Raw genomic sequence first — 26,536 nt, 5'->3', positions numbered from 1 at the left:
GTCCCTTGTAAACGTCTTTTTTGCACCTGCCTAGGCAGATCTGGAAGACTTTTGGCACCTGGTGGCTGGACTCCTACCTTTCAACCCTGAGTAATAGTTGCCCTGCAGCAGGTTAACAAAGAAATTTTGTTCTCTGGATCACAAGCTTTTTAACCCAACCAGAAGTTGAATGGGGGGAGTAGAGATGGGGACAGTAGTGGTACTATGGTGGTACTCTTCCAGTCTCTGCCCACAAATTAAGCTTCACCCATCTGAGGCGCCTCTCTCAGTAAATTGTGCAGATATTCAGAGTATGATTGTACCTGCTTGTTCCTTGAGCTAACTCCCTTCAGTCGGGCTTTAACGTGTCTGTGGCCTTTGCTGGGCTTGACCCTCCCCCCCCCCCCCCTTTGTTAAAGGAGGAAATAAATAATGTAAATGTTAACGTTAACTGTCAGCACTGGACAACTGTGTTAACACCTCCCTGAGATGCAGGGGGCAGCCCATCCCTCTCAGAGGTGTTTGTTCAATGCTTGCCACAGACTCTGGTAGACATCTCTGCATTGGGTACACTTGGTTCACTGGCGTGAGGTTTTCTTCACAACTATAATAGCTAGAGACCTAGTTCTTTATATGCAAAAGCAGAGATGATGGAGAACACAAGAGATGCTGGTAAGCCATACCGCCAAGGAGCAGCACAACCCAAGTCCCAAGCCACATTTTTTTGTTTCCAATGTTATCTGCTGCCCCTGGCTGTGAAAGATGGCACTTGCTCGCCAGTGAATTCAGAGCTTATGGCTTGATGGCCCTGGAGACCACTATCACTTCTATCCCGGAGGAGCACCGATGTAGCATGGGCATTGTGAGAGCCACTTACTGCCCTGCTAATATGTGCCTCATTCCTGACCCGAATGGAGATGGCAGGAGAAAAGATAGTTAATCCTCCATGCCTATATACTGAGTCTGCCAACAAAGACACTTCTCTAGTAGATGCTGTGACGTTGCACTCCATATGCTTTATGGAAGTATGCTTATGAACATGACATAATTGGAATATGCTTTATGCTAAATACCCCTTGTATGGTGTTATTAGAAAGCTTGTAATCTACTAAGTGTGTTCATCCTATATGTTTGCACGTATTATTTGTATATCTGGAGTTAGGAGAATAAGATATACATTTGTATTTTTGATGTAGACATATTAAGTGGAGGCCATTAAGGGTGCTCCGGAAACAATCAGTTGTAAATGGCCTTAGTTACTTGAAAACCTCCCTGTGTATGTGCGGGCCAGCCCATGGGGAATGGAGACTAGGGGTCTTACAGTGACATGTGATGATGTCACCTGATAATGAAATCCATCTTAAATCTGGTACTTTTCCATTTAGAAGGACGGGTGGGGACCCAGAGAGACAAAAGATTCCCGCCTTGTGCCAAAGCTATAAAAGGGGGTGGAGCAGGACAAAGGAGGCTGCCAGTCATGAGAGAGCCCCTGGTTTCCACCTAAGATGTCTGCTGGATCTAACAAAGACTGTACTGGGGAAAGGATCGGTCCTAGACTAGGAAGGAGTCTAGTCTGTGAAAGAAGCTTATTGGAACATCTTTGAGGGTGAGATATTACCTGTAATCAATTTCTTAATGTATTAGGCTTAGACTTGCGTGTTTTGTTTTATTTTGCTTTGTGACTTACTTTGTTCTGTCTGTTGTTACTTGAAACCACTTAAATCCTACTTTTTATATTTAATAAAATCACTTTTGTTTATTAATAAACCCAGAGTACGTGATTAATATCTGGGGGAGCAAACAGCTGTGCATATTCTCTATCAGTGATATTGAGGGCGAACAATTTACGAATTTACCCTGTATAAGCTTCATACAGGGTAAAACGGATTTATTTGGGGCTTGGATCCCATTGGGAGCTGGGCATTTGGGTGCTGGAGACAGGTAACTTGCTGAGCTGTTTTTAGTTAAAGTCTGCAGCTTTGGGGGTGTAGCCCAGACCCTGGGCCTGTGTTGCAGCAGGCTAGCATGTCTGGCTCAACAAGGCAGGGTTCTGGTGTCCCAAACTGGCAGAGAAAACAGGCTCAGAGGTAATTTCAGCACATCAGGTGACAGTCACAAGGGGGTCTCTGTGACTGAACCCGTCACAGATGCTACCAGACTTGGGTCACCAACCGGTTTCCTCTAGGTCATCACAGAGACACCAGATGACAGCGAATTTCAGCCCCTACAACATAAGTTGGAATCACATGGGCAACCTACAGGTGAAAAGGCTGCTATCTCTTCCCATTAGGGATGTGCGGTTGGGGAAGGGGACTGCATGCTCTAGTACAATGGTTATCACTGGGGGGCACACAAAGGAATGTTCAAGGGGGCACGTGGCAGGGCCGGGGCCAGCCCCCATGGGGGATGGGAAGGGAGTGCCCTATATTCGGCCCCAAGAATTGCTCCGTCTCCAGGCCCAGCTTTGCCCTCACTCCCTCTCCGCCCCCAGACCAGCTCCGACCGCAGCCTTAGCTCCACTCCGGCCTCAGTCCGGCTCTGCCCTCATTCCCCCCATCCTCAGACCAGTTCTGATCTCAGCCGCAGCTCCCCTCCACCCCTGCGCTGCCCCCAGCCTGGCTCTGCCCTCATCCCCTCTCTGCCGCCAGATCAGCTCAGCCTCTAGTCCCAGCTCCTCCCCCATCCCCAGTTCTGCCCCCAACTCTGCCTTCAGCTTGTGGAAGCCTGGGCTGTGCAGTAATGGAGGGGGGTTGCAGACAGTCTGTTACTGGTAAGGGCAGGGGGGCGAAAACGTTTAACGTGAACTTCTTTTGATCTTGGGCAAGTTGCTTTTAACCTTTGTCTCGATTTTCCCATCTGTTAGTTGGGAATGATATTCCTTTCCTGCCTTGGAGGGCTGCTGGGGCTGAAGAAATGTTTGTGCGGGGCTTGGGAGAGAAATCCCTCTGTAAGAGTCCAGTGCTGTCCCGTTATTTCCTGAGCTGCCTGGTTCTTCCAAGTTTATAAAACAAGCAAAGAGGACCTTAAACTACTGCCTCTGGGGAGGTGTTGGAAAGCTGAGGGCAACAGCATATTGTCTGTCTTGCTCATTTGTCTCCCAGATGGAACTATTTCCTCTCCTCTCCACAGAATCGACCTGCAGCGTTGTCTAACTCCTCACCGCCCCAGTGACTCGGCCGCGAAGGGGCGAACTGTGACAAGCCGAACAAGTGAGAACCTGCCTGCCAGCTTGGCTCTGGGACCTTTTCTGACCGGAAAGCTTTGAAGAGCCAGTTATGAAATAAGAGCGAGCTCTCCCCCGCCCCCAGAGTCACATGCTTCTCACATGGAGCCCTGCAGCACGCTCCGAGTTAGAGGCTGCTCTGACTCCGCAAGCCGTGTGTGGGGAAGAGAGATGACATGACTCGCGCTGTTGATAATAATGGCTTATGTGATCTCGCTTCATTATATTTGATTGGAGCACAGAAAGTCCCATCTGTATTCATGAGCCAGTGAGTCTGTCACCAAAGCGCTGCAGGGGGTGGGGTGGGGAGAGAAGCAAATTTCGTCCCCATATTCCTTCTGCGGAGGAAAGCAGCTCGACAGAGTTATGCTGAGGGCTGGGTGTACAGCTGTGCGTCTGAGGATAGAGCAAGGCTCTGAGGCCATGGGAGAGCTCTTCACCTCTGTAGTAAGGGAAAGAAGGGTTAGGGAGCCCCTGTGCTGGCCTGGAAATTTGGGGCTGCTTCACGTTATCTGGGGCGCCCTGGGATAAAAGCCTTTTGCTTTGGAACAGCCTGGGCAAAACAGGTGTTTGTAAAGCTGTGCAAGTCTTTCCCTCCCACTTTTTCCTTCATATTGAAGCAGGGAAAAGGTGACTCATTCTACCAGCCTACGAGGAAACTTTAATGAAGAAATGCATTTAAAAAAACCCCTCCCATTTGGGGAGGGCGGTGCCTCTATCCTCTTCGGTTATGAGAGAATAACCATCAGGCTGTTACTTTTTATCACTTTATTTTTAATTGTCAATTAGTGAAAATATTTTACTGTCCTCTTCTTGATTAATCTGCTGCCCCTGTTGGGATCAGAGCTGAGTATTAAAATCATGTTTTGGGTGTGTTTAATTTGCCTTATATTAATTGTCACATTGTGCTCTGAAAAGCTCTGAGGTGCCTCCTGGCCCAGCTCTGGGAATCTGGAAGGGATCATACTAGAGTTGCAGGGTAGTCGTTAATAGGTGAGCTGTTGCTTCATCTTACAACCATATATGCTTCCCAAAAGTAATCAGAGCAAATGTAATCATTCCTCACTGGAATGGAGATGGCAGAAGACTGGCTTTCTTAGGGTGCTGGGTTTGGGGGTCAAATCTTTTCACTTCTAGATGGCACATTCCCTTCTAACCAAAGTTAATAGTGACCAAAAAGTTGCCATGTAATGGGTGTTGGCCTGTGTGAACTGAACTGTGGAGTCCACATCACAAAAATAGCTTATCTGGGACTTGAAAATTTTATCCATGGATTGAAGCCTTCTATCCACAGTGAAACATTTTTTGTGTCACCATTCTTATTTCCTTGCTCGCTCCCACTCCCCACCAAAAAAACAAAAATAAAATAAAATAATAATAATAAAAAACAAACAAACAAACAAAAAAACCCAGGCGCTCTAATTCAAAGGGATAAATGTTATGTTCTGTATAAATCTGGAGCCCCACTTCCTCCTTACTGAAAGAGAGGAGAAGCACTCCCCTTCACCTCCTGACTGCTCCAGTGCAGGTGTATGTCTCCTGTACTCCACCCTTCCTTCATCTTTCTGGCTGCTGCAAAGGAGGTGTCCCCTCTGCCCTACTCCTTTCCCAACCTCTGTTTTGTAGATCCTCGTCCCTAGTGACTTGCTCCACACACTGCTTCTAATGCTACACACATTGCTGCCAATCAGCAGCACAGTTAAACTGATCTGATTCTGGTCCATTTCACTGCTGTCCGCAAAGTCCTGAATAGCCACAGTCACTCTGTTGTAGCTTGGGACAGCTCTGAGCAGCAGCAGAAGCACTGGGGGTCTCTGCCTGCAGGTTCAGGAAGATAACACTGGCTCTCATAGATGCAGTTTGCTTGAAAAGTTGTCATTGTAACTATAAGAGTTAGGGTACGTCTTCATTACCCGCCGTATCGGCGGGTAGCAATCGATTTATCCGGGATCGATATATCGCGTCTCGTTAAGACGCGATATATCGATCCCCGAACGCGCTCACCGTCGACTCTGGAACTCCACCAGAGAGAGTGGCAGTAGCGCAGTCGACGGGGGAGCCGCGGCCGTCGATCCCGCGCCGTGTGGACCCCAGGTAATTCGATCCAAGATACTTCGACTTCAGCTACGCTATTCGCGTAGCTGAAGTTGCGTATCTTGGATCGATCCCCCCCCCCCCCAGTGTAGACAATGACAACTTTTCAACTACTACTTCTCCCCTCCTACCTGCCCGTTTCACTTGTTTAAATGGAAGATTGCATCCTGCAGAAGTGAATGGCTTAGACCCTTACACTCACTACAGAAAGTCTGTCAATCACCACTAGTGAGTAAACTGCAATCAGACAGTGCTGTCTTCCAGCGGTATAATTCCTTGAAAGGAAGACAGTAACAGAAAACACATTCATGTCACATAACAAAACCTTTGTCCACAAATGCTTTCCCTTCATCATTTTTGGAATTCATATTTAAGGCAGAGAATGTGAGACAGTGCATAAGTTAAGGGAAACAATATTACACATACTTGAAGAATGTTTATTTTTTATCAGTTTTCAGGTGGAGTTCAGTTTGTGCTATAAAAAGGCTATACTTGGAAGCAACCGTGCTGCTGTGCTTTTAGACTGGATTCCTTGAAGTTGTAGTGTTGTACCTGTGAAACCAGTAAACTCGTTAGCTTTCAAGACATTCTATACAGATCAGGAGGAAATGTTGCAGCCTTTGAGACACTGTATATTAGTGTTCAAAACAGTGAGTGAGGAACTGGATGTGAATGTTCAGGCAGTGGGTAAATTCTGTCATGCTCAGGGACAACTGGGTCAGTGATTGAAAGGTGTTCTGGAAATATTCAGAATTTCATTTGGCTTTACTCATTTTCCCCAATTTTAATTTACAAAGGTTTAATGGACCTTGATTGTAGTGTCATAATAGAATTTGATGATGTGAACTACCGAATTTCTTTACCATAAGCTCTATGTTCCCCCCCCCCACCTTTATTTAAATACAGAAAGGAAAATGTTTTCAGAGGGGGGTGAGGAGGCGAGAGAAATGTGGGGGTTTTGCTCTATGGTTGAGCCCATCCATTTTTATCTCGTTATATATCATTTTTACCTAATGCTTTTATATTATTTGAACTGTGCTTGGTTTTTAGATTTGATGCAGAGATGAAGTTGCTATAACAACATGATGATTCACATAATTCCAGCGACAATCTGCTGGGGTTTATTTTTCGATCATGAAGACTTATATGGTTCTGATGGGGATTTCTACCTGTTTTCAGTTAGAATGCCGCATTGTTTTGCCTATACAATTCTTTTGGGGTTACCACTGCTTATAATAATACTTGCCTGTTATATAGCGCTTTTCATCCCTAGTACTTCACAAAGGAGGTCAGTATAATTACATTTTACAGATGGAGAAACCAAGGCACAGGAAGAAGTGCCTTGCTCAAGGTCATTTATCAGAGCAGTGGCAGGGTGGGGAATAGAACCTAGGTCTCCTGAGTTCCAGTCTAGTAATCTATCTACTAGGCCAGGCTGCTTCTCTAATTCTCTCTAGGAGTTGGAACTAAGTCACAGCCATTAAAAAAAACAAAACAAAAACAACCTTTGATTCTCTGGTAGAAAGATACCTTAAAAGTGCAGGCTACCACCTAAATATGGAATGAAGTCATAGGGCAGTTAGGTTATAGGTAGGACCCTACTAATTTTACGGTCCATTTTGATGAATTTCACGGCCAGAGGGTTTTAAAATTGATCAATTTCATGTTTTCAGCTGTTTACATCTGAGATTTCACAGTGTTGTAACCGTGGGGCTCCCAACCCAAAAGGTACCCAGAAGTGGGTCTGATCTCCCCGCTCTTCCCCACCAGAGCTGCCATGCAAGGACAAGTCCTGTCCCTGCCCAGTCCAGTGGGGACTTGAAGCTAGGAGCTCCCAGCAGCAACGGGGAGGTTAGATTTCACGGGGAAGGGCTTATTTCACGAAACGTTTTTCACGGCCGTGAAATAGATAGGGCCCTAGTTATAGGTACAAGAGAACTGTATTAAATGTCTAAGTCTTGAGTAACCAGGAGTTCACAGCTTCGCTGTTTTCTTTTAATCAGAATAATGTACATAATTAAAGGTGATTAATTTTTACTTTGAGATATACCAGATCACATAAGTAAGGGCTATTGCATGTCCAGCATAGAATGCAGAGGCATAATGAGGGTTTCTGGTTGTAGGCTTAAACTTAAAAAAATACCCCTAAGATTTCTTTTCCCTCGGCAGATTGCCTTTTTTCTTTTTTTCCATTAAGCATTGAAAATGATCAGTTTTACCTGTTTGAAATTTCAGATTTTAGGCCCGGGGGGGACGGGGGAGGGAGATGTCTGTTGGGTTATATCCTAAACTCTGTTTCTGAGAATTTAAATAACCCAGCTAGAGATGGAGGGAGCTGCCCAATGCATTTCTGTGGCTTTTAGCTTTTCCTGTCTCGAGCACAAAAACCTTGGTTTGAATTGAATCTGGATACTGAGAGAAGAACTTGAACTAAAATGTTTGCTATTTAAAAGACAAACCAACCAACCAAGTCTAAATATACCATTTGAAACATGTATAATTTGTGCAAAATAAAGACTTTTCGGAAAAATAAACACAGGAAATCCTAGGTATACAATGATTTATGTATGCTAACACATCTGTGGTCACCTGGGATTTCATGGTTGTCACTCTACTGCATGCCATGGCCGTTCGTAATGTCATGGTGACAATATGCAGAGAGCTTGGATCCTTTTTGGGCTAGCCCCTGCCTCAGTTTCCCCTTCTTGGTCTCCCCAGCAGCTGCAAGATAGGCTTTCATGTGTCAAATAACACCCCTTCTTGGAGTTGGGGTTTTACTAGCAAAGTTCACAGGGAAACACAAGAACTCCCACCCAGCCTTTCTAGCTGGCTCATAACCTTTGGTTATGGGTTCTTAGGGCTGGTCCCCACTAAGCCCCCAGTTCGAACTAAGATACGCAACTTCAGCTACGTGAATAACGTAGCTGAAGTCGAAGTACCTTCGTTCGAACTTAAAGGTACTTACCGCGGGTCCACACGCGGCAGGCAGGCTCCCCCGTCGACTCCGCCTACTCCTCTCGCGGAGCAGGATTCCTGGTGTCGACGGCGAGCACTTCTGGGATCGATTTATCGCGTCTAGACAAGACGTGATAAATCGATCCCAGACGATCGATTGCTTGCCGCCGGACCAGCGGGTAAGTATAGACGTACTCTCAGTCCTGTCCCGGCTGAGCCTTTCTGTTCTAAGACTTACTGCCCACAGTCCAGCCTTCCGGGGTCCTGCTCCCTGCAGGCCGCACCCCTGGCTTTCTGCCTGGGAGCTAGGCAGAATCTCCGTGTAGAGCTGTTCCTGCAGCTCTCCTGCACCTTTGAGTCTGTCCCTGTTCTCTGTTAAGCAGCAATGCCCAAGGCCTCCTACTTTGGAGTCTCCCTTTAATTCTCTACAGACTACTCTTATCTACACTCGGGAGGCTTCATTCAGTCACATTATCTGCTTACCTTGAGACATTGCTCATTTTCTCCATCTGGGGTGGTGAGCTAAATGTGTTACAGGTGGGGCCGGACCCATCTCAAAGGGCTAGTCACCCTGTGACACCTCCAGTCTCCCCATACAATCTATAGGGCCTGTGTCTGCCCCCTCTACCATAATACTTAGATGTGAATATTTAACACTGGCCTGCTGAAGTTAGCCCTTTAAAATCAGATGTTCATTTTGTGCAGGAGGATTCGGGACACCCAAAGGCCTTCCCTGTGTCTTGGGAAAAGGTGCTTTTCTATATAGCTTGCAGTCGGAGGGGCAGCGTACTACTCCATGGGGATAAATGGAAAAGATATTTGGATTATCCCCGGGTGAAAATGGCGTATGGGTGAGCTTGCTTCCTTCCCTCTCCTTACTAAGTCGTGAGCAGAGGTGTGTCCCTGGAGCCCTTCTCAGAGCGTCAGGCCTGTAAGAATCTCACACAGGGCTTACGGCACAGGTCTTCCTTATAGCTCACTGAATGCGACACGAAATCCAGGTTCCAGCTTCCATGCAGGTTTGGTTCATAACCTCTTCCTGGGCATTGAGGCTCTGTAGGCAACAGGCCCTCGCAGCTAGGCATTCTGGAATCCTATCAGTCCATTTGGGTCATAGAGTCATGAAGATGCGGGGCTGGAAGGGGTCGCAAGAGGTCATCTAGCTCAGCCCCTGTGCCGAGGCAGGATTGACCATCCCGGCCTGGGTGGGGTGTGTGCCACCCATTCTTAAAATCCTCCTGATGGGGATTCCACGACCTCCTTAAGTCACCTGTTCTAGTGCTTCACTGTCCTTGTAATTGGAAAACTTTTTCCTGAAAGCTAACGTGAATCTCCCTTGGTGCGAGTTAAGCCAGTTGCTTCTTGCCCTGGCTTCAGTGGACATAGAGAACTGTTGAGCACAGTCCACTTTATAACATATTTGAAGACTGTTATCAGGTCGTCCCCCACTCCAGCCTTACAAGCCCCCAGTTCTTGTGCCCTTTTTCTCGTCTGTCTGGAGAATCTTCCTCCCAAAGGAGTGGTGTTACAGGGCCCATCCCTGCTGTTCAGAGAGAAATTCCTCCTTACATTCTACTGTCTTAGGGTACATCTACACTACACGGGGGAGTCGATTTAAGATACGCAAATTCAGCTACGTGAATAGCGTAGCTGAATTCGGCGTATCGCAGCCGACTTACCCCGTTGTGAGGACGGCGGCAAAATCGACTTCTGCGGCTTCCCGTCGGTGGCTCTTACTACCACCTCCGCTGGTGGAGTAAGAGCACCGATTCGGGGATCGATTGTCGCGTCCCAACGGGACGCGATAAATCGATCCCCAAGAGGTCGATTTCTACCCGCCGATTCAGGCGGGTAGTATAGACCTAGCCTTAGTCTCTGGAGCATCCAGTGGGAAATTGACGGAATCAGTAATGTACCATTGACCAGCCTGAGTATTAAATTAGAGCCTCTTTATCATGTCCAACAAATGAAATACAGTTGACAATGTAAAAAGGTCCTGGCTTTCTGTCCTGCCTAATTATGTTGAATTACAATCGCATTCTGAAGGGAGAGCCTAAGAGGGGTCAGTGGAGCTTTAGATGGAATTGAAATTTGTAAATGACAGAAGAGGTGAGAGAAGGCGCAGACACGTAGCAATTAAGGCACTAACAGAAATACGCCACGCTTTTGTATTATTCAGAGCCGAGCGCTCCGTACATTACATTTCTGAGCATACGTACGCACACTGCTCTTGGTTGTGTTAGTGTTTGGGGTAGTCTGAGTCGAGGAAGCAGCCGCGGGAGCAGGAGGTATGCCAGTGGGTGTCACGTGGCGCTATTAGCCCATCATACAGCAAATGCTTCCGGCAGGGTGTGATAGTCAGCATGATGTAGCTGTTCTTTCTTGCCTCTGATTTCTGTGGTCCTGCGGTGGTCAGAGCTATCTGTTGCTGTCTCGGTAAAACCTGTGGCAGAGAACACAACCACTCATGTATCTATCTGTTTTCATGTCTTAGATAAGTGGCTCCTCCCACTTCTTCTTTCTGTCATCCACACTTGTTGCTCAGGCTCTGTCTTTCTAGGGCTACTGTGCCTTGGTTGTATGTAGGAGAGAGACAACTGATTATGCACAGATTCTCAGAGTCTGCAGAAAGGTACAGGCTGACAATCCATCTGAAAAAGTGCAAGGTCATGTATCAACCTGTTCCAGGGAAACCCTACCCGAAACTGAAAATCGCCATTAGCAACACACAGCTAAGTGCAGTTACAGCCTTCTGCTGTCTTGTCAGTGTATTGTCAAATGATGATACTATAGACAAGGCGCTGACAAGTAGTATCAACAAAGCCAGTTTATCGTTTGGCAGACTATCAGGCTGAGTTGGCAGCAACATGGTATTAAGCTTCATACCAATCTAAAAGTCTATACATTGTGCGGTCCAACTTGTACGGGTGTGAGACCTGGACCTGACACAGGCATCCCATTAAGCTTCTAGATAAGTTCAATTTACTACATCTGCGTGCCATGCTCTGCATCAAATAGCAGGATAAAGTTACCAATAATGAGGTTCTGGAACGTAGTTACGCCCCAGGGATCAAAGCCGTGCTCAGCGCATCCCAGTGACGCTGGGCTGGTCATGTGTTGAGGGTGGCCGACACCAGAATGCCGAAGCAGTTGCTGCGTGGGGAACTGGAAGTGGGCAACCGCATATGTGGCGGCTAGAAGAAACGCTTCAAGGACCCACTGAAGCATCACTTGAAACAGTGCAACATTGGCGTTGGCAGCTGGGAGCCGTCAGCAACAGATTGACCATTGAGCAGTAGTCAACAATAGGGTTACCCAGTTGGAGATTAATCACTGTATGGTTCTTGAGGCACAGGGGCTGGATCGTAAACAGCGGCGGACTCAGCAGGCGCAGATTGGAATCTCTTCTTCGGCATCGAGCTACCTGTGCACTTCATGCAGAAAGGACTGTCGCTCGCCCATTAGCTGCTTTAGCCACATCCGTACTCACAAGACATAATACAATCGTCAGGGTCATCTTTGGTCACACAGGACAACATCATGTGTGCCTTATTGTTGTATTTACGCACCCCAAGTAAAAATACTGCAAAAGGATCAGTACTGAAGAATAGATTCCAATAAGATATCCCGTATCCAGTAAGATATTGATGACATGGGACTGTACCACAGTACCAGACTCAAGGCTGGCAATGCAGCTTTTATATTATCATGGTAGATAGGGCTGGAACATTTAGATGTCCATCTGCCGTTGTCTCCCCCTAGGTGGAGTTTTGATCCCCTGACCAAGCTGACAATCCAACCTGATTCCAAGTGAGCTTATCCCTGGCATGGATTAGAATCCTCCTAGTGTGATATGCTTGCCCTGGTCTACACTGGGGGGGGGGGGAGGGAATCGATCTAAGGTACGCAACTTCAGCTACGAGAATAGCGTAGCTGAAGTCGACGTAGCTTAGATCGACTTATCTTGCATCCTCACGGCGCGGGGTCGACTGCCGCCGCTCCCCCGTCGACTCCGCTTCCGCCTCTCAACAGTGGTGGAGTTCTGGAGTCGACGGCAGAGTGATCGGGGATCGATGACTACCCGCCATCCGATCCGGCGGGTAGTGAAGACCTGCCCCTTGACTGCGCTGAAGCCGAGGCTGGTAGGAATGACCTGGTTGGAATGTTGCTTCTGATCAGGTCTATGCAGATGCTGTGGTGGAAGTGAAGATACCCTTCTTTCCTCCCTTCCCTTAGAGCCGTGGCATTGCACAGTCTGCTATCCTTGGCCTATAACTCCTATTATGGGCACTCCTGCTATCTCCCTGCCTGCTGTGTCCGTCTCAGTCATCGGTAACATGCTGACCTGAGAGTGGCTAGGCACTGCCATATTGATGGTTGAGGACGAAAGGTGGTTACGTCTTACCAAGCCATTGATGGGGCTCTTTTGGCAGTAGGGTAAATTCTCCCCTGAGTTATGTGAACCCTTTAACGTCTCAGGGTGGATTGATGGAATGGGTGTCCGGCTACAATAGTGAAGGGGGTGCCTTGATCTCAAACTGGAAGAGGTAACTGTTTGTGGCAATAGTGGAACCACCACTCACACCTCCAGTCCCACCCCAGAAATATAGGTCCTGAGTGTGGGCAGCTGAGTGCACTGAGCCAGAAAGTATCTGGGATAGTCCCATGCTTGTTGTAGAGGGCATGATACCATGAGCTAACCTGGACGAATTCTCAACCACGTGGACAGTGAACTTACCTGGAACCATCTGCTTTAAAGACTCCAACAGCACTGTGAAGGCAAATTTTGTCAGCATAGCAGGGGACAGGGAGGTGCCAGAGAGGGCCTGTATACCAGCCAGCTGCTGGGGCGTGAAAGTGAAACGAGGGGAGGAATGCAAGGGTAGGTGGTGTAACTAGTTTCTGAACAAGTGATTCACAACTGCAGATTGAGTGTGTTGAAGTTAAGTGCCATGAGCCAGCACGTGCCCTGACTGTTGTTCACACGGCTCTGATGATGTCTGCTGGAGTTGCAGAGGGTGAAAGGGTAGGCATAGTTTGGTCAATTGCATGCAGTGGTGGTGGTCTCTTCCTGGAGATCAGTTTTACAGCCTGGCCTGGCGCCACACTGTATGGTCACTACTCCATTGAATCCCACATGCTTCCAAACCACCTGGCTCTGGGCTGTCTAGTTACTTCATCTAGCTCTGTGACCCTAGGCTCAAACTGTGTGGCTGGTAGAACCAGGGAGCTAACATTCAGCAGGCACAGACAAGCCTTCTTCACAGTCAGGGCAGGTGGTAGCAAGGTGCCTCATAACCCTGGGTAGCCCTGGGAAACGTCATATCTGGGTTCAAGTCCTTGCTTTGCCACAGACTTCCTGGGAGACCTTGGGCAAGACACTTAGCCTCTTTGTGCCCCAGTTCTTCAACTGTAACGGGGATAGTAGCACTGCCCTGCCACACAGGGGTGTTGTGAGGATAAATACATTAAAGACTGTGAGGTGCTCAGATGATCGTATTACAGGGGCCAGATAAGTACCTATGGTAGGCAGTGGAAATTAAAATAGATTTTTAAAATTCCTCCCGCTTTAGTAATCGAAGGTGTTGTTATTGACACAGGTAAAAGTCACTATATTTTACAGCTGGTTTATCTGGGCAGTGTGTCGGTGTATGCCCCAGAGGCGACTTACATATGAGGAGGATTGCTGTATTTCGGCCAGGCATGGCTAGTGTGGCAAGTCAGGAGAATTCCAGTGTAACCCACCAGGTAATTTTCCAGCCGGCAGCCTTGTTGGACATGATTTGACTAATCAAGGAGGATGCTGTGTCCCCCTTGTATGACCTCTCTATTAGTATTGTGTTTCTGTAAGTCTGAATGGCATTTTCATTTAATAAGGGAGGTGATAAAGGAAAGCTGCCCACTTCCTGTGGGTCAAACACATAACTCAACAGGAGAATTGCTCATAAAACTGCATCATCATTACCAAGCCCTTGAGGATTTTTGCACCGGTTACTTCAGTCTGGCCTGATCTCTGAAATGGATCTGCTATTTTTGTTTTTCTGAATGCAATGGCAATTCCTCTACCAACAGAGATTGATACTGTGTCTCCTCCGGTGGCTGGAGGCTTCAGGTGAAGCCCAGACCCATAATACTCCTCTGCTAACTGGGTGCATACACCTTGGGTTCCGAACGTGGATGATTTCTTCCTGGCCCTCAGCTGGTGATCCACGTAGACCCTGAAACATGAGGATTTGACCCTCTTTCTCGTTGTCGTCTCAGCATATGTCACTGCAGATAGGCGCAGATTCTCAGATGGTATAAATTCATCCTAGCTCTGGTGTCTTCAGTCGAGCTATTCTGCTGTAATCCAGCAGAGGATTCAGTCTGCTGTTCTTAACGTGTTTTGTCCTTTTTGTGACTCTTAATAAGATGCCTCCGTCGCATCCTGCCCTAACAAGTTCCCTGTGCCTGATTTTTCAGAGCTGATGAGCATCCGCAGCCCTTATTATTGTCAGCTGGGATTGTGGGTGCTCTGCGCTTTTGAAAATCAGGCCTGTCCCTTTTAAAAATGCATTTACTTCTATCCTGTTAGGGTCCCAGGGTGATCTCTCCTTTCAAGGACTCTGTATAACTCACTCTGCTTGGAAATTACCAACATCCTGTATTTCATTAATTAAACTGCTCTTGCAATTTCTACCCTCTCAGCCCCCCATTCCCTTTCCTGCCTGACCCTATTACTAGGCTGAGTTCTTAAGGCTTCTGTTGTATAATATACTAGCTCTTATCCTACTCTCATCACTGTGGGATGTGGGCGTCTTCCGGCTGCACATTAAGCGATATGACTAACACCTGTTATGGGTGGCTCGTTCTCTCTCTCATCTTTTCACTAAGGGGAGAGTTGTGTGTGCAGGGCGGTGTTTTGTTTGGATTAGTTGGGTTTTCATTTGAAATGTATCCGCTCTCATGTGTGTTAGAGAAGGCAGGTTGGTGAATCGTGCCGTAGAGCAGAAGGTGGGGAAATTTGTCATGGGCCCGTTTTCCAGTGAGTTTGTTCCATAGTCTTGAACCAGTCTCTGAGAAAGTTCTGTCTCCTGCACGGATGAGCTTTACCCTTATGTTAGAAAGTTCCGTTGTCTGAGGAGCGAAGTTTTCGAGTGTGGGTTTCACCCTGGAGCATCAGGTAATCTTTTAGGTATGCTGGGCCCACTCCATTGGTCCATTTTGAAGATAAAGGACCGAGACCGTGACTCACTGTTCTATGGGAAGCCAGTTTAGCGAGCGCAGGACAGGTATGGTGTACTCATGGCATCCGGTGTTGCTGAGCAGACATGCTGCAGTGTTCTGTACTAGTTGGAGTTTCCTGAGGGCTGATAACCCCATGCCTAGGTTGGTAGCATTGCTGGAGTCCAGATGGGAGGTGACAAAAGTGTGTGTAAGTGAGGCCAGGTCATCCTTTCCCATGAGGAGGTGAAGTTTCGTAGCCAATTGGAGATGATAGAAAGCATGATTTGCAGATGCTACTATAAGAACGTCTAGTATTGGTGAAGAATTACTCAGAAGTTATGGACTGAATTGACTATCTGTGGGTGTGAGGGGAAAGGGGACACAGGGCAAGGCTCTGGCATGTCAGAGCTGGGAAGAGGGACACGGGGTAAACGCTTTGCGGCGTCACAGCTGGAAACAGAACACTGGGAAACAGACTCTGCCGGTATGTAGAACTCTGGTTATGCTTGCTTGGAACTAACCTCAATAAACATCGCATTGCCTGCACTTCGGACTTCTGGTCTTCTGCTTTCTATCTGCATGACAAGACTCAGGGGAGGGCATGAAAGGGAAAGCCCTCTAGCAATTACATTCAGTCTTAATCTGCTCTCTTGGGTATTAGGCAAAAATCAAGGTCTCTGGAACCTATCTACTGGTCAGATTTCACCATCTTGACTTACTCTCCTGGGATGGAACAGTCAGGCAAGTGGCAGACCCAGGATTAGATGTCAGGAATCCCTTTCTGTGGCCCCCCGTGCTTAGTTCACTGTCCTAAGAGACAGCAGTGAAAACCTGGCAGAATAAGGGTGCGTGGGACTAGGGCTGGGTGGGAAATGAGTTTCCTGTCCTGTGAGAATTTTTGAGATTTAAAAAATAAATAAATAAAGAACAAAAAGGCCAACATTTAAATTTTTTTCATGAACCGACAAACAAACAAAAAGGGTTCGGGTCAATCAGAATGGTTTGTTTCAATTTTGACTTTCCCCCGTTAATCTTTTTGAGTCTAAATTTACTACCATTTTCCAACAAAAAGTCATTTTGACTTCAAGACCCACAACTTTTCATTTTGATCGAGGCAAATTGGGACATTTCGACGACTTCAAATGATTTTTGCAAAAATACTTCGAGCTGGGAGACTTGTGAAGAACGGCTCTGTTTCGCCAATCGGTTTTGGTTCTGACCAGCTGGCTTTTATTGGCGAAAAAATGTTTCATCGAAAAATTCTTCATCCTCTCTACTTGGGATGCTTGGTAAAAGCGAGACCTGGTTCAGTGGTTCTGAACCAGGGGCCTGGGGTCCCCTAGGGGACCTCAAGCAGGTTTCACGGAGGGCCTCAAGCAAGGCCAGCACTAGACTTGCTGGGGCCCAAGGCAGAAAGCCGAAGCCCCACTGCATGGAGCTGAAGTCCAGGGCCCTGAGCCCCACCACCCAGGGCGGAAGCTGAAGCCTGAGCAATGTAGCTTTGTGGGGCCCCAAGCAATTGCCCTGCTTGCTAACCCCTAACGCTGGTCCTGGCTTTTATATGCAGACAATCAGTTATTGTGGCACAGGTGGGCCATGGAGTTTTCATAGCATGTTGGGGGGACCTTAGAAAGAAAAAGGCTGAGAACCCCTGATTTAATTTGACTATGACGGATACTGATTAACTGAGGGAAGTGATAGACCTAATGCCCCATGAATGAGACAAGGCTAACCTGCTGACTAAACCCCATACTTCCAACTCTGTCTGGGTTAAATCCAGCTTTCAAGTTCTTTCTGAGAACACAGGTGATGACATTGAAATATTTCAAGAGAGACAGTAATTTGGGGCTGTAGTCTATGGCTGATGAATCACAGTACTCACAGAAGTGCCATCCAAAGTGTCAAAAATCACAATAGCTTGTCTGGGCCATCTCTAGAGTCCAGATCCAAAAACCGGGGTATGCATAAGATTTACTGGGTGACCATGGGAACTGTACCTCACTTTCTCCATCTGTAAAAGGGAGAGACTAGGACTTACCAGTTAGAGCTGGCTGAACATTTTTCTATTGACTTTTTTGAAAATTCAGAAACTTTAAACTAGTTGATCTACCTTGCTTCTAGTTTCTTCCTGAGGAGACTGCGATCCTGCCACCTCTCACATAGAACTACTGATCAGAGAGCGAGAGAGCATGTTAGTGGGTGGGGTCGTGAACCGAGAGTGAAGAGACCCAAGTTCTATTTCTGACTCTGCTGCTGACCTACCCTGTGACTTTGGGCAGGTCCCTTCACTTCTCCTCGCTGTACCTCTGTTTTCCCTCCCGCTCTTTTTCTGGTTTGTCTATTTAGACTGAGATCTTATGGGGGCATGGATTGTCTCTTACCATGTGTCTACAAAGTATCTAGCGCAGGTCTCAGTTGGGGCTTCTAAGCAGTGCTGTAATACAAATATTAATAATGATTAATAATGGGAGTTTTAGCTGAGTAACATCTGGTAGGGGAACTTACATAGTTCAGGTTTTAAGAGATCTCTTTGTGTGTGTGTGTGTGTGTGTGTGTGAGAGAGAGAGTTAATATAAATATAAGCTAGTGTGGTATTTACTACTGTAAAATTTAAAATGGAAAGAGCATTGGACTTGGGGAGGTTGTTCAGTATATGGACCAGAATCACCAAAGATGTAGCAAAACACTAGGTATTTATGCTTCGGATTTGAATAAGTAAAGGACATTGCTATTCATTATTTATCAAACATAGGAATTGGGATAGTTATCATTTAAAGATTTTTCATTAGCATTTCTGATAACAGATTGATGGCTAACGGGCAAAGGCATTTATTCTTATTTTCCAATTAAATCCACTAAAAATAGTTCTTACCAGCTATTGCAAGGGACCGTGGTATGTTAAGGATCCTCTGTTTACTGAGGCAAAAGGCCATCAACCGCAGTCCGTCTACTTGAGGATAGAAGTGTTGGTAGCATGTAGCCGTAGCACGCGATTGCATCTCTGAGAAACTGGTCAGTACCTGGCTGATACGAGACCACAGCAGAATCTGGTGGGAGACCTTCCAAGTGGTTGACTAGATCGTGCCTTTCCTTCTCTATCAGCACCCCACTAAGGCATTAGTGGTTTTGTGGTGCTGGAGGTTCCATCGTTTGGATGAGAGAGAACTGAAGTCCTGGTAAGGTGCCAAAAAACATTGGAAACTGGCCAGTACTTACAGTGGGAAACATCTGGGGCATGATCCAATGGGGCTATTCACATGCTTGAAGCTACACATGCTCTGAAGTGCTGCACCAGGGCCAGCATGCTCAGTACCTGGCAGGATTGAGGCCCTAAAGGAACCAGGCCGTTCCTTAAAAGTTATTGGTGGGAGTCGAGAAATCCCTTAAGTTTTGTCCCTCACCCTCCCCCCCCAGTAGATAAATACACCTGATAATCTGGAAGATTTCTAAGTCCCTTAACTCCTTTGTTTGTTTCCTCATCTTTAAAATGAGGATAACCCTCCACTACCTCAGAGAAGTTCTGATTAATGTGTGTAACATGTGGTATAAGCGATAAGTGTTGCTTGGTTTTGTGCTCAGTCATGATGTGCAGCCCAAAGTACATGAGCTGTTCCTGGAATCCAGAAGTCAAAGACATGGAGCAGCTGTGAAAGTATCTGTGTATGAAAATAGGGAACGTGGCATATTCCCCTCCACTCCAACACCACTCAGCAATCTCTGTTTTTCATTCCAGATTGCACAGGATTCTTGTCTGACGGGGAGAACAGAATAAAAGCAACTCTACAGGACCTTGTTTCCAATATAAGGTAAGGGGGAAAGATCTTGTCTATGATTGGAGAGGTTGCTGTGAGTTGGGAGGTGGTGGAAGTCTTGGACACTGGTTGTACAGTCACGAACATCTTGCACATTTGGTTAGACTGGATGGGTTGTTTCTGGTTCTTCATCATGTATTTAGAGGCACAGCACTCTCTCTTTGGCTCAGGGTTTGCAAAATGGGTCTGTGTTCCATCAAAATATTAGACTCTGAAACACAGTCTGTCCAAGCAGACGTTCTGTTCCCTGCAAGATTCCGCATAGGCTCCTGGTAATGTTATTTTAAAGATGTTAAGCTGTGTCTACACTAAGTGGCATTTCAAATCATGTTAGCTAATGTGATGAAAAAACCACTAGTTTACCCAGTCTGACGAGACTCTCAGCCATACTTGTTTCCCTCCCATTCCTGCATCCTTGCTGTCCCTACCACCTGACACAGCCCACCCCACCCCACAGGTCGCTAGCTAGCAGAAGTGGGTCAAATGCTGCACCCCTGCCTGCTGGTCCTTGTGGGGGTTCTGCCTGTAGGGCACGCGTCTCATGGATCCTGCCTTAGTCTGCCCCAAAGTGCAGATGAGTCTTGTTCAGAGTGCATCTTAGTCTTGTCCCAGAGGTTGTATTCTAGAGGATGTGTTTCCATGTGCAGTTCCAAATGTTTTTTACACTAGCTGGCTGATCCCTTCTGCCCCAGAGCTAGCTGCATTTCATTGTTAACGCATGTCCACAGGCCAATGTTTTGAGATTCGGTTGCTTGAAGCTGAGCACTTAAGATCAGCTGGAGCTACGGGTGCTCAGCAACGCTGAAAGTCAGGTCACTCAAAGATAGACTTTGTGGGTGAACAATTTGGTAACCCCTGTGTGAAAAGTCTTGCCATTGGGCTGAAGTGTGATGTGAAATGGAAAGTTACGTGTGAAGTGCTCTAAGAGATGCCATGATTTATGGCCTGTGGCACTGCAGATGTGTCGACTTGCACTTGCCAGGTCCATGCCACCCACACTGGGTGTAGTTGAGGAGCCCCAGAGTGTTCAAACCACTCTCCTGGCACTGGAAGAGCGCGGGCGTGCTAAAGTTACCTCGCTGGGGACTTGCCATCTGCTTCACCAGCACATTTCACAAGGAAAGCTCCATCCTTGGCCGAGGGAGGACAAGCAAAGATCCATTCAGTGTGTACATAACTTTTCCTATAATCGCGGCTTTGTTCCCCTTGCTTCCAGAATTCCTGCACTTCAAGTTGTAGGAGGCAGCCATTGATTTACATAACTGCCTTTTTCGTTAAGTAGCTTGAGCGTAGAAACTGTGTGTTTCAGTGTTAGATCCCATAGTTCCAGCATTGACAGGGGGGAGAGTAGGGTTTTGAATGGCTGTTTTTGCAGCCTGAATCCAGGCTTAACTTTAATGTAAATGATTTGTTCACTGCATGACCTGAGAGTTTGTGACCCTTTACCAGTCACACTGCTCTGCAGCTCTTGGTTTGCCTCCTGTGCCTTTCTTTGTTCCTGTGGGTTTGGGGTTTTGGGGGTTTTTTTTTAGGACTCTTATCTTGTGGGTGCCACTCTATTTTCTGCATCTTTACAGCAGGGGCATGGGAGCTGTAGATGGACTCCTGCTTTGATATCAGGAAAGTGGCACTGTTCTATATGAACGCTAATGGGGATGGAGACTTCAGCTCCCTGGTCTTTCCAGGTGGGCGGGTCAGGGTAAGGGAAGCTTGCAGTGTTGTTGCCCCTCTTCTGTGGATAGAGAATTTCAAAATAGGGGCTGTCCTCCTAGCACCAATTTTGCCTAAAAAACAAATGTAAAGATCTAGTGTTCTAAGGCCTCAGATCGCAGCCTGCCCCTGCAAGAGAGATTGTCAGTGTACAAATCACTTTCCGTTTTGTTGTGTAACTAACCACCCCTGAAAAACAAATTTCCCTGTGTGGGCTCTCCCGCTGGATTGGTAATTCTCCAGTGCTGACTTGTTTTGGTATAAAATTTCCTTTGCAGGCTGAGGATTGAAAACTAGGTCAGGCTGGAATGCGGCCTTGAGGAGTTGTAACTAACCCCTTTGCACTCGCTACAGACAAGCACATTGTGTTTAACATTGCAGACTTTTAGCAGTCAAGGGAATTAACCACTGGAGCAGTTTATCTAGGCATGTGCTGGAGCCTTCATCACTTGGAGTCTTTAAATCAGTATGTTGCAGCTAGACCAGACGTTACGGGCTTGATGCAGGAATCACTGGATGAAATTCCCTGGTCTGCGTTATACAGGAGGTCGGACTAGGTGATTGTAATGGTCCCTTCTGCCTTTACTTTCTATGCATCATGTCATCCGGGACTGGGCCGTGGTTTACCTACACTCAGCTGATGTGATGTTAAATGTGACAGCCCGTCTGCACAGACTGCAGTTCTGTATATCGTGCGCCCTGAGAGTGCTTGTTTACACATCCTGTTCTGTGCCCGTTTCCATGGTATCTGAGCACATTCTGATACTTGCTGTTCACACTGGGCCTCCCTGCTCCGTGCATTGCGGTGGAAGCCATGTTTAAGGGTCAGCCACCCACTCAGTGGGTCAAGGACATGAGGAATGCATACCGGAACTTGTGGGAGGTTGTTCGGGGGTGGGAGGGGAGATGCTTAAAGGCCGAGGGTCTTATCATCCGTGGCTTTGCCTCTGCCCAGGGCTCTGCAGGGGGCAGCAGCCTGGATTTAGCATGGCCCTTAGGAGCAGGATACCCCTATAGGTTTAGACTGCGTCTCGACAACCCCTGCTGGGAGGTTTGCCTGCTGAAAACACCCTTCAGAGCAAAACTAATGATTCAGAATACAGACAGATGTCTCGTGGCGCAGGGATTCTGAATATATCTAAATCGGAGTTGATGGTGTCCCTTTGAATCCTACCTAATTCAGCTGGGTTTAGCTCACCATACTAGTGACCGTGTGCAACCTGGGACTGACACAAAATGACCTCTTATAAAGCCAGATGAGTGTTAGACGGCTTTGCAGTGGGATCTGTAGCTTTTTGCCACACAGCTGCATTGTGTGATGCTAACCCTGCTCGTAGACTTCAGGGGTTATTTTCTTCTTAACTTTGATACGTTGCCGATGGAACGATACAAGAACTAGGGGTCATCTAATGAAATGAATAGGCAGCAGGTTTAAAACGAACAAAAGGAAGTATTTCTTCACACAACACACAGTCATCCTGTGGCACTCTTTCCCAGGGGATGTTGTGAAGGCCAAGACTATAACAGGGTTTAAAAAAGAACTAGATAAACTCATGGAGGTTAGGTCCATCAATGGCTGTTAGCCAGGATGGGCAGGAATGGTGTCCCTAGGCTCTGTTTGCCAGAAGCTGGGAACGGGCGACAGGGGACGGATCACTTGATGATTACCTGTTCTGTTCATTCCCCCTGGGCACTTGGCATTGGCCACTGTCAGCAGACAGGATACTGGACTAGATGGACCTTTGGTCTGACCCAGTGTGGCCGTTCTTATGTTCTTGTTTAGGTTGTTTACTGGCTGCTCTTACCTCTTTTAGACTGAAGCATGCTGGCTCAGAGTTCATGTTTTACTGCAGCGTGCTCAAAATATTGCCCTCTCCCAGAGCATGCTAAAGTAAATGAAAAATTAGAGACAACAGCCGTGCTCTGCATCCGACCTCATTGCAATGTGTTCCGTGTTAGTGCTTGTCATGGGGGGACATGTCATCTTTTTATTAAGATCCTCTGATCTTTGTGTGTGTTTGTGAATTAAGCCACTAACATTCACTGTTAGTGAGGTAGTATCAGAATCTCTCTTTTATAGATAGGACAACTAAGGAGTGGAAAGGTTTCTTGCCCCAAATCATACAGCAGCCCTTTGGCAGAACCCAAACTTCCTGACTCGCAGTTTTAACCACCTGATCATTCCTGGCTAGTATATCCCCACTCTTCGTGGGACTAGTTCCCTTAGACAGTATTTCAAAAGCACTGTAGGATCGTTGGGTGCATGTTGGTGCTTGCCAATATTGCATTCTTTACAATATTACTTGGGATTTTTTTAATTAAAATTTTGATGCCACCAAATGGCCGAATTGTGTGTTGCCTGTTTCCCTCTGCTGTGCCTAGTTCCTGCGATGTGCTTCTCTGTGTTTTAAACGTGCATAATTGCAATTAAATAAAATAATCACCATCCCCCCAGGAATAGAGTGGGACCATTCCTAACAAAAATGCCTGAAGAGCGAACCTTGTATGTAATAGCAACAGAGGGTCCTGTGGCACCTTTGAGACTAACAGAAGCACTGGGAGCATAAGCTTTCGTGGGTAAGAACCTCACTTCTTCAGACTTGCATCTGAAGAAGTGAGGTTCTTACCCACGAAAGCTTATGCTCCCAGTACTTCTGTTAGTCTCAAAGGTGCCACAGGACCCTCTGTTGCTTTTACAGATTCAGACTAACACGGCTACCCCTCTGATACTTGTATGTAATGTTGATTCAATGGATTTGAATGTCCAGTTTGCTAGGACCTCTCTTCACTGTTCTAATTCTCTCTGGTCTTTAAGGAGATGCTTCTATGAGCTGTCTAAATTGTATCTCTCTCTTTAAAATATTTTCTCTCTTCATTCTTTGAAATAACCATCTGGAACCTGGAAAATGCTACGTAGTTCCTCACCAGCTTGGATGTCTCGCTTTCTCATTTGGGTAACGTTATTTTAGACTTCCCGCTGTTTCTGGCAGAGCTCAAAATTAATGTGGCTTAAAAACATTCTTGTTTGAGTATAAGCTTTGATGCCTCAACTCTGGGAAGTAGTGTAACTGCTGTTGAAGCAGCAGCAGAGGGTGCCGGAGAGCACAGATGTGCCTGCCTCAGCGTGCTGAAGGAGATTATCTCTGCAACATTGGAGGTAAAATCTAACGGAGCTGGTCATCCTGTTCACCGGTGTGATTCGTTGGTCTGTAGCAAACACCAACTGGTATCCCATCTTGGGCTCTGTCTGCTAGGAGATTGATCCATAAAGCATTCAAGATGATTTTCTGCTGTGTTATTAGAGACTCGGAAACAGGTAATGCCATATTTGACATAGAGTGCCACTCCCCCTCCCCTTTTGCCCACTCAGTCCTTCCTGAATAGGTTATAACCATTGATTGTGACATTCCATTCATGCACATCCTCCCACCACATTCCAGTAATACCAACTAGATTGAATTTATGCTCATAAATGATTAATTCCAATTCCTCTTGTTTATTACCCAGGCTCCTAGCAGTGATGTATAGGCAATTAAAGAATTACTTCTCTTTGTGACTGTTGGTTTGTTGATTAGTTTTTTTTCTCAACATCTCGATTTTTGTATATTATAAATAAGTTCTCATTTGTTCCCTCTTTTTACCCTCTGCTTTTGTTATTAGTTTAACACACTCCTGATTGCTCTAGGCCTGCTTCCCGCAAGGTGATTGCCTCCCCCTCAGTAGAAGGGGAACCACTCCAAACTGTACAGCCCTCTCTCGCGATAAAAGGTGGACCAATGTTCACAAAAGCCACACATTCTGCCCTACACCACTTACCTAGTCAGCGGTTCGCTTCCAGAAGCTTCTGTCTCCCTTTGCTCGTGGGACAGGAAGGATCTCCGAGAAGATCGCTTGGACATTCTTCTTTTCCAGCACGCTTCTGAGTTCCCTGAAGTCATCTATTAGCTTTGAGAGACACTTCTCTTGTTATATATCCCTGTCTATGGGAAAAGACGGGTGCTGAGGGAAGGGAACATTTGTTTTGATGAATGGCAAGGGGCATACAGGACAATTGAAAGCTGCGATTGCTAAGAGCCAACCTTGGATGTCTTTTTCTAAACGATCTAGTCAAACTTACCCAAATGTTGTGGGGGGAATCACTGGATGAAATGCTATGGCCTGTGCCATGCAGGTGGTTGGGCCAGATTGTAATGGTTTCTTGTGGCCTTGAAAACATCTGACTCTGTGAAAACATGTCCCCTCCCCAGCCTTCTCCTGCTGTGCCGTGGTCTACTACTCCACTAGGGACTTGCTGTGGTGTCTGTGCTTGGTAGGCGCAGGAACCTTTCTCCCATTGCCCCACTCGTCCCCTGCCTTCTCCAAGTCTGGATACTTGGGATTGAGGGAGAGAAATTAGCCCTATGTCAATTGCTTTTAATGTGAATGTATTTTTTGGTGTTGGAATTGGACTAAATATTCAGGGTTTAAAAATAAAATTAAATAAAAAGTCCAGGTTTTTCCATTGCCTGGTGTGGAATCCTCTCTTCTGGGTCTTAAAGCCACAGTCGAGGTACGGTGACCTAACTCATAATTTTCTCCACGGTGGGAATTACCATGTGAAATTCTCTGGCCTCTGGTACGCAGGAGGGATAGCTCAGTGGTTTGAGCATTGGCCTGCTAAACCCAGGTTTGTGAGCTCAATCCTTGAGAGGGATTTGGGGCAAAATATTGGTCCTGCTAGTGAAGGCAGGGGACTGGACTCGATGACCTTTCAAGGTCCCTTCCAGTTCTATGAGATAGGTACATCTCCATATTAAAAAAATAAAAAGGGAGGAGGGCAGACTGGATAATCTTAATGTTGCCTTAAAATCTATGAATCTTCTTGTGAGTTGCACATGACCCTGGCATGTGGCAGGAGAGATGTTATTAGCAGTGCTGTGTGGCGCAGACAGTTCTCAGATCAAAATATGCTCATCTATGCTATCTGCATGCCCAGGCTCAGTTTTTCCTCCTCCATAATCTTTGGCTATCATGTGTTTTGGAGGCTTCCCTTAGACAAGGGCAGGTCTCTGAGCAATCTTCGGAGGGCAGCCGCGTTCCTATCAGCTGGTGCATCAAGTGCTTGTGAGGATTTCTGTAAGAGAGGCTGATCCCTCAGACACCCCTGTTAACACAGTGTGGGAAGGAGAGGCTTTGGGTTGCTTTAAGGATGTGAAAGGCTGAATTGATTAGTAGCTGAATAGGTAGCAGCCCATGAACCTGATTGCCTGCAAAGCTGGGATCACTACAGAAACGAAATGAGAATCCCCCTTTTCTTTTTGAGTTTACTGTCCTACAGGAGAGAAATCGGGGTGCGATAGTGATGTAGTCAGGGTGTTGAGTTGTGGATCACAGGGTTGCATATCTTAGTGCAGTTCTAGCATAGAATTTAATGGTGGTTGCCGATCACAGCAGAGGAGCCAAGAGACCGTAAACCATATTTGAGGGTCCCACACAAATGGTAACCAGAACCCAAAGGATATTTCCCATTAGCATCTAACAAGACAGGAAAGTGTGATGTAATAAGAGAGATTATAAT

General features: G+C 46.6%; 1 protein-coding gene across 23 annotated transcripts in view; it reads left to right on the top strand.

Moving 5' to 3' along the window:
• TSNARE1 (t-SNARE domain containing 1) overlaps positions 1-26,536 on the top strand; it is a 702,049-nt gene that overhangs the window by 63,660 nt on the left and 611,853 nt on the right. For 15 of the 23 annotated variants that reach the window (XM_065586314.1, XM_065586320.1, XM_065586319.1 and 12 more), the window contains one exon: positions 19,191-19,263. The gene's annotated coding sequence lies outside the window, so the exon portion shown is untranslated. Of the gene's footprint in view, positions 1-1,364; positions 1,586-3,108; positions 3,189-19,190; positions 19,264-26,536 lie in introns of those variants that run through there. The other 8 variants (XM_065586316.1, XM_024102633.3, XM_065586311.1 and 5 more) reach the window with 3 other exon arrangements.

The sequence above is a fragment of the Chrysemys picta genome, chromosome 2 (assembly GCF_011386835.1).
Source record: "Chrysemys picta bellii isolate R12L10 chromosome 2, ASM1138683v2, whole genome shotgun sequence".
Taxonomy (NCBI): domain Eukaryota; kingdom Metazoa; phylum Chordata; order Testudines; family Emydidae; genus Chrysemys; species Chrysemys picta.
This window is presented reverse-complemented; position numbering and strand designations above follow the sequence as displayed.